Source organism: Gavialis gangeticus, unplaced genomic scaffold, assembly GCF_001723915.1.
Source record: "Gavialis gangeticus isolate Ggan-Ray unplaced genomic scaffold, GavGan_comp1, whole genome shotgun sequence".
NCBI classification, from domain to species: Eukaryota; Metazoa; Chordata; order Crocodylia; family Gavialidae; genus Gavialis; species Gavialis gangeticus.
In genome coordinates this window covers 4,390,636-4,397,072 of record NW_017729018.1, presented here as the reverse complement: position 1 = coordinate 4,397,072, position 6,437 = coordinate 4,390,636, and the positions used below count along the sequence as shown (strand labels likewise).

The 6,437-nt window shown below is 43.0% G+C and overlaps 1 protein-coding gene across 1 annotated transcript in view; it reads left to right on the top strand.

The window, feature by feature from the left end:
• Nucleotides 1–6,437, top strand: part of FZR1 (fizzy/cell division cycle 20 related 1) — a 36,467-nt gene that overhangs the window by 139 nt on the left and 29,891 nt on the right. The window lies entirely within an intron of this gene.

The window sequence follows — 6,437 nt, the reverse complement described above, 5'->3', positions numbered from 1 at the left end:
CGCAGGGCCGTGCAGAGTGAATTTGCTTGATAAATGCTCGAGGAGGTCCTTTGGGGCGGGGGGCGAGGGAGGCTTGCACTGCCAAGTCGGTTCCTCTGGGAAAGAGAGGGCTTCACCCTCCACAAGGATCACGCTGGCACCTCTCAGTAGCACAAAAGCATATAACGGCTGTCGGAGGTAACAGTCTTCACGTTTTAGCCCCTCCTAAATTTAACCTGTCAGAAGATGTCCTGATGAATATCTTGGCATATATTAAGTAACAGTTGGGTGAGTGTATCCTGCTGTTCTCCGTTTTGCCTCGGGTCTTGTGAGCTGGGCATGGCCTCAGCATTTATGACAAGACTGCAGACAAATCCTTGAGTCAGTACATGGTGTGTCCAGGGGCTTAAAGAGGTGGTCGGGTATCCAGTGCGTACAGCTCGAGTATGAGGCATCTCTGCTTATCCAGTGCTCTTCAGCTGTGGCTGGCAAGGGTCTCTCTTGGGAGTGAGAGGACAGTTCATCTTCTGTGGCCTAGTCGCTGCTTATTTTGTTTGCTGAAACAGCCACTAGTAGGCTGCGTAGACTTGCACCTGTCTAGAGCACTCATTCTCAACTCTTTGGGCGCATCTACACATGCTTTTTAATGCGCAGTAGACTATTGTACTATGATTTAAAGTGTCACCTAAAAAACTGCAGTTATGCTAACATGCAGTAAAATAGTCTACTGCACATTAAGCATCGCTTAAAAACCATGTACGCTTGTTACTGTACATTAAGGCAGCGTAATGCGCATTTGTTTATTACCTCATATTGGAGGTATTAAATTTTAATGCGTGTTAGAAAAAGCACCTTCGTGCACATCTAGATGTGCTCTTTTAGACTCAAGGCGCCCCTCAGAAAGTGCTAGCACTTAGTTTTCATTTATTTTTGATGATAGGAAAATAATAGTGCAGTTCTTTTGCTGTCACGAACTCAGGCTACCAGGGCAGAATGCTTTGGACACCATAGATTCTTGTTTAAAACCTCGTGGTTTATCTTGTGAATCATTTTAGCAGTGCTAACATTGTGTGGCAGCTTGTGGCGTTCTTGAAAGGATCTCGAGGCACCCCGGGGGTAGGTGTGTGCGTGTGTGCACACTTCACAATTTTCTGTGAGCTGAAGCTCACTTCATCTGCTTTCATGCAGGTGAAGTGAGTTTCAGCCCACAAAAACTTGTGCTATATATATATATATAGCTTCAGTAGGTCCCTATGGCTCTTGTGAGCTGGGCACGGCCTCAGTATTCATGACAAGACTGCAGACGGATCCTTGAGTCGGTATGTGGTGTGTCCAGGGGCTTAAAGAGATGGTTGGGTATCCAATATGCACAGCTCTAAATAATACTTTACATAGAGACCTACTGAATTCACATCAGAGTGGGGTGCCCAATGGCTTTTAATTTTGCAGGTCCCCCTGTGTGTCCCCTCTTCATTTGATTGGCGGAGGGACCCCAATGCTCCCCACTCTCCATCTGCTCTTGATTGGTGGGAAAGTGAAAACTGTAGTTTTAAATATGGTGCTGTTTTTGCCTCCTCCCTGGTCAGAGACCACAAGGACTGTCGGGGCCCTTTGGCCAATCAGCAGCAGGATGCAAGAACAGCACCATATTTAAAACAGCAGTTTTTGCCTTCTGCTGCAAATTCGGTAGGCCCCTAATTATACGTGCATATTTTGGTTAGTCTATAATGTACACATCTAGCCTGGCTTTTACTTGACTTCAGATTAATATGACTGACTGTCTCACTGTCAGCTGTAGCAGTAACTATGATGGTGCCTTTCATGGCATGATGGGCATACCCATTGGGAGCTATCCCCAAATTCAGCTCTCAAACCCCACTGAATACATATTAAAAGCAACAATATAGTATCACTGGTCTGGCCTGTATATAAACAAGCAGCCAATATGTAAAAGCTTATTGGCTGTCTCCTCCCAAGCATTTTCTTTTTCCGTGTATTTTAAGATCAGAAGGTTCTGTTAATACCTTTTTAAAAGGTACTGCTCCTGATCTGCAGTTTATTACTCAGTGGTTTAGAAACACTGAAGTCAGCTTTTTTGTTTTGTACTAGGAAAGAGCTTTTCGTTAGAATAGTCATTAAAGCTAAATGAAACCTTAGATCATCTTGGGGTTATCTGTCAAAGCTCCTGTCTTAAACTTCATTGCTTGAATGAATTTTATTTGATTTGTAGCTCTCTTGAAGGCACTGTGCTCACTTTCCTGGGGAGAAATGCTGAGTCTTATCAAATTAGTGTGTTTAATGATGCTAGCCCAGTGCTTCATGCTTAAGGGTTCATCACTGAAAGCAGTTCTCCTGCTGGTAACAGTTTGTCATATTAAAAATTGTTTTTAATGTACAAACAGAATTCTGTGTAGCTGTCAATAGGGGCTGCTACAGTTATAAATGTTGTGACTTACTATTTTTGTTCATAGATGGCCAGGAACCACATTGAATTCTAAGTAGTGGAAATATTGGATGCAGTGATCAAACTGACTTCCTTTTTAATTGCTTGTTTTTCAGGAAAATTCTGTAAGGAGGTGGAATTGAGAATTAAATGTTTTGTTTTTAGATCTATCAGCTTCTGTTAATACTTTGTTTCAGTAAAGCAGATGTTCTCTGGATGTTTGCCTTTTAACAACCTGTATTCCTCTTATGGGTTGTTTAAAAAAAACAAAAATATCAAGGTAAATTCTAATAGTACCTACATTCTAATAAGTATAGTTATTTTTATAGTATATGTATGAATATGGTGAAAGTATTTAGATGTTTCTCCAGTCAGATCTTCAGGGCTTTTATTGAACTGTACAGTATTGGCTTGAAAGACAGCTCAGTAGGGAAGTTTCAGGCCAGGTGTTGTAGCTGAGCTGTACCATCTTTTGTGCTCATGATTACCCATGCAGTAACCATTTTTTTTCTCAAACTATCTAGCAAAGTTTTCTTAAGTAGAACATAAGCTACTAAAAAGTAAGCCCATATGTTTTGTGTATAGTCAGAGTATTTCATGGAACTGTATACAGTAACCTTTCTTCCTTTTATTCTTATGTGTCCCCATCTAGAATCCGTATAGTCTGAATTTGGATTATTTAATGTGGAAAACAGTCCCTTCTTCATATGATCTGTATCCTATGTACAGTGCAATCCAGTTTATTTCAAAAAAAAAATAATTGCAGGACTTAGATTCTGTTTTTAATTTTCCTTGTTGTTATTGACACACTTTTAATTTCCTGTTCTCTGTCCAGTAATTTATGTAAAATACCTTTGGATAAAGGAATTCTGACAGCAGGGGTCAGTACATGAAGTGAGCACATTTGGCCCTTTGCATCCCCTGTTGGCAGTCTTGGCAGAGGCCAAGGATTGAAGGGACATAGAAACGGAATGATTTTCCTCTTGCAGAGAGAGTCTTTCCATCTCAAAGTACTGGTACAGCAGTTGAGTACTTTGAGAGAAGCTGGGTTTGTCACGCTGTATGTTGTTCCTGCTTGTGTACAGAGGAAGTGAGAAGTCAAACTCTAATTGTGATATATTCAGTTTAGTTTCTGGTTGCTTTATAAGAAGTAATAATTCAGTTAGGCCTGACTCTTATTAGTGGGTAACCCTTTAATACCTGTGGAAAATTGTAGCATTTTATTCACATCTTTCACTGATATAGATGAGGGTACCAAGTATACAAAGTATAGGCAGCAAAGAATGTGGTCCATTGTATCAGTGGGAGTTAATAGCATAGATATAGATAACCAGAGGTTCTGAAGAAATTCACCTGAGATTTAATATCGCAAATGCTAAAAGTAGGTTCCTGACAAGATCTGCTGGAATTGAGCTTGATTTTTTTTTTTCTCTGCCTTTTTATTAAACGTCTTTTTTTTTGCATCCAAGGAGAAGGGGACTTCAACTGTTACGTTGTTTTGCTACAGCTTCCGTTATTCATTGAGGCCTTTGAATTGAAATTTTTTTTTTTTTTTAGAGCTGTTCTTCCATTCTGCCTTTCATGTTGCCCTTTCTGTTTGTCTTTCTGTGATAAGGAAACTTATCAGGTGTTTTTATTAAACAAGTGCAAAGTTCTTCTTTTGGGATCAGAGGCCATTGATTCAGGCTCTCTGGTAAAACTTGGGCATGTACTAAGTTGGGGTAGACGGCCTGTAGCAGTCATGCCACAAGTGACATAGGCAGCCTCTGTGTGGCATGTGGCAGATCGCGGAAGGGACAAGAAGAACAGTGGCAGATAGGGCAGGGAGCAGCAAGCAGAGCAGGAAGGGAATACAGGGCAGGGGGCAGAAACCAGAGCAGCTGATTGGGCAGAGGAAGGGGATTATAAGAATTTTCTCACTTGGGATCTGGCATTTGTATGCAAGCAATAAAATTTGCATCGTCTTAAAAACCATCATTCCCCCTTGAGTCCTGCATTGATCTGCATGTTTATACCATTGGTCTGAAAGTATACTTGCCTTTTTCTTTTTTCTTTTTTTGGGGGGTGGGAATACAATATTTCTTCCTGGTAGACTGTTCCCCTGCCTTAGCGAGGGGAAGATGATGCTCAGTCACTGCCGTAGTATTCATGTCCCTTTCAGTTAAGTGTTAGTAAAGCAAATCTTGTGTGGACCTAATGGAATCTTCTGTATGTCTCTGTATGAGGGTAAAACTCAGTTCTGTTTTGTTCTGTGTTCTTTAATCCTGCCCCAAGCAAAGATCTAACATTGGTTTCATTGGTAGTAGTTCCTCATGATATAAAGCTTTTCAAAGCTATATGGTATATCCTAAAGATGGTCAGACTCTAGAAATGTATTCCTTGGTTAGAACCTGCCAAATATGAATTGTTAATCCTGCGGTCTTTGTGGTGTTTCGTCATCTGTATAGTTCTGGCTGAGCACAACTGCAGTGCAGCGTACAGATCACAATGCCGTCTCTAATGTAGTCAGGGTTAATTTTCAAAGCAATTAATAGATCAGGATCATTGGCATCAGAAGCTTCCTGAGAAGCAGTTGAAGAACCTGACCATAAGGCTGTTGTGCTCACAGCAGGTTCAGTTATAAGATGGTGAGCAGTCTGCACCCTTGGCATTACCTTTGCATACAGCTTTAGATTCAGCAAACTACAGAAATTTATACTGGAAGTGAAAAATGCTTGATTCACTGTGATCAAGTTCTTTCTTATGAGGAAGGGGTATGGCTTTCTGACAAGATGGATGTAAAGGATGGCACCTAGTTATCCAGGCTTATGATGAAGTCAAACAGGTCTTGAGTCTGCATGGCTCTGCCTAGTTGGGTGCTGTATGTTCCAGTGGAAGGCAGAAACAATGTTTTGGCTAGTTCTTTAATGTATCTTTGCTTTCAGACCAGCATCATTCTGGTCTTGTCTTGGTTTCTGCTTGAGCCAGCTGACTTAAAGGGATGTCAGATTTCCTACATTTGACAGCAGTTGAGTGCGAGATATCTGCATACCACTGATCACTAGGCCTCTGGGATCTTTTTGTCTCTCCTTTTTGTCTTAATCAGTAACAAAGAAGTTGGGATATTATGGATCCTTGTAAGCTCAGAGACGAGGAGGAGTGTTTGGTGAGGGGTGGGCTATCTATTCCCACATTCTGGAGGGGATTGTTAATGTGTTGCGGTCTAACTTCAGAAGCTTCAACAGTCATCAGTCAGTAGCATGAGCTTTGAGATCTTACCTGAGTCTGCAGCCATAAAGGGTGTGTCCAGACAAGCGCGCATATGTGTTTTCCGCAGGGACAAACAGCAGTGGCACATAGCCATGCTGCTGCTATTTGTCCCCTAAGAATACTCTTGCAGGTGTGCTCTGGTACATGGCAAGTTGCCTCGGGTGGGGTAGGAGAGGCTGGGGCCAGAACCAGGGCTCATCCCAGCAGGCTTACCTAGGATCCAGCTTCCTGTGGCTCCAGTGGCAGTGATTCAGCAGACGGAGCCTGGCCAGCAGCCAGAGCATGACTCTGGCTAGCCAGGCTCCAGTTTCAGGTGGCGCATGCTGCAGCCATGTGCGGTACCCCAATGTCAAAAACACCCACCATGCTGCAAATTAGCAGTGTGGCAAATGCCTGCATGTGTGGTGTGTGCAGTTTGTGGCATGCACTGGACATGCATGCGCACTAGGGCTGTGCAAAGCTTCGGGTGGTGAGTCTGTTGGGCCCAATTCGGTGGCTGAATCTCTGAATCCAAATCAAATCAGGGGACCAATTTAAAGGTATGAATCGATGCCGAAGCTTCAGAGAGCTTTGAAAAGATTTAGAAAGCTTTGATTCAGGCAGTCCCGAGTGGCTGCAGCAGGGAGCTGCAGCCACTCTGAGCTGGAAAGTACTGGGGTGGGGGAGGGGGACCATGGGGGAACCCTGCCAGCCCCCCCATGGCTGCCCCCCCCCGCCCCGGTACTTTAAAGAAAAGCCCCGGTGCTCACCAGGTGCTGCCAGGGGG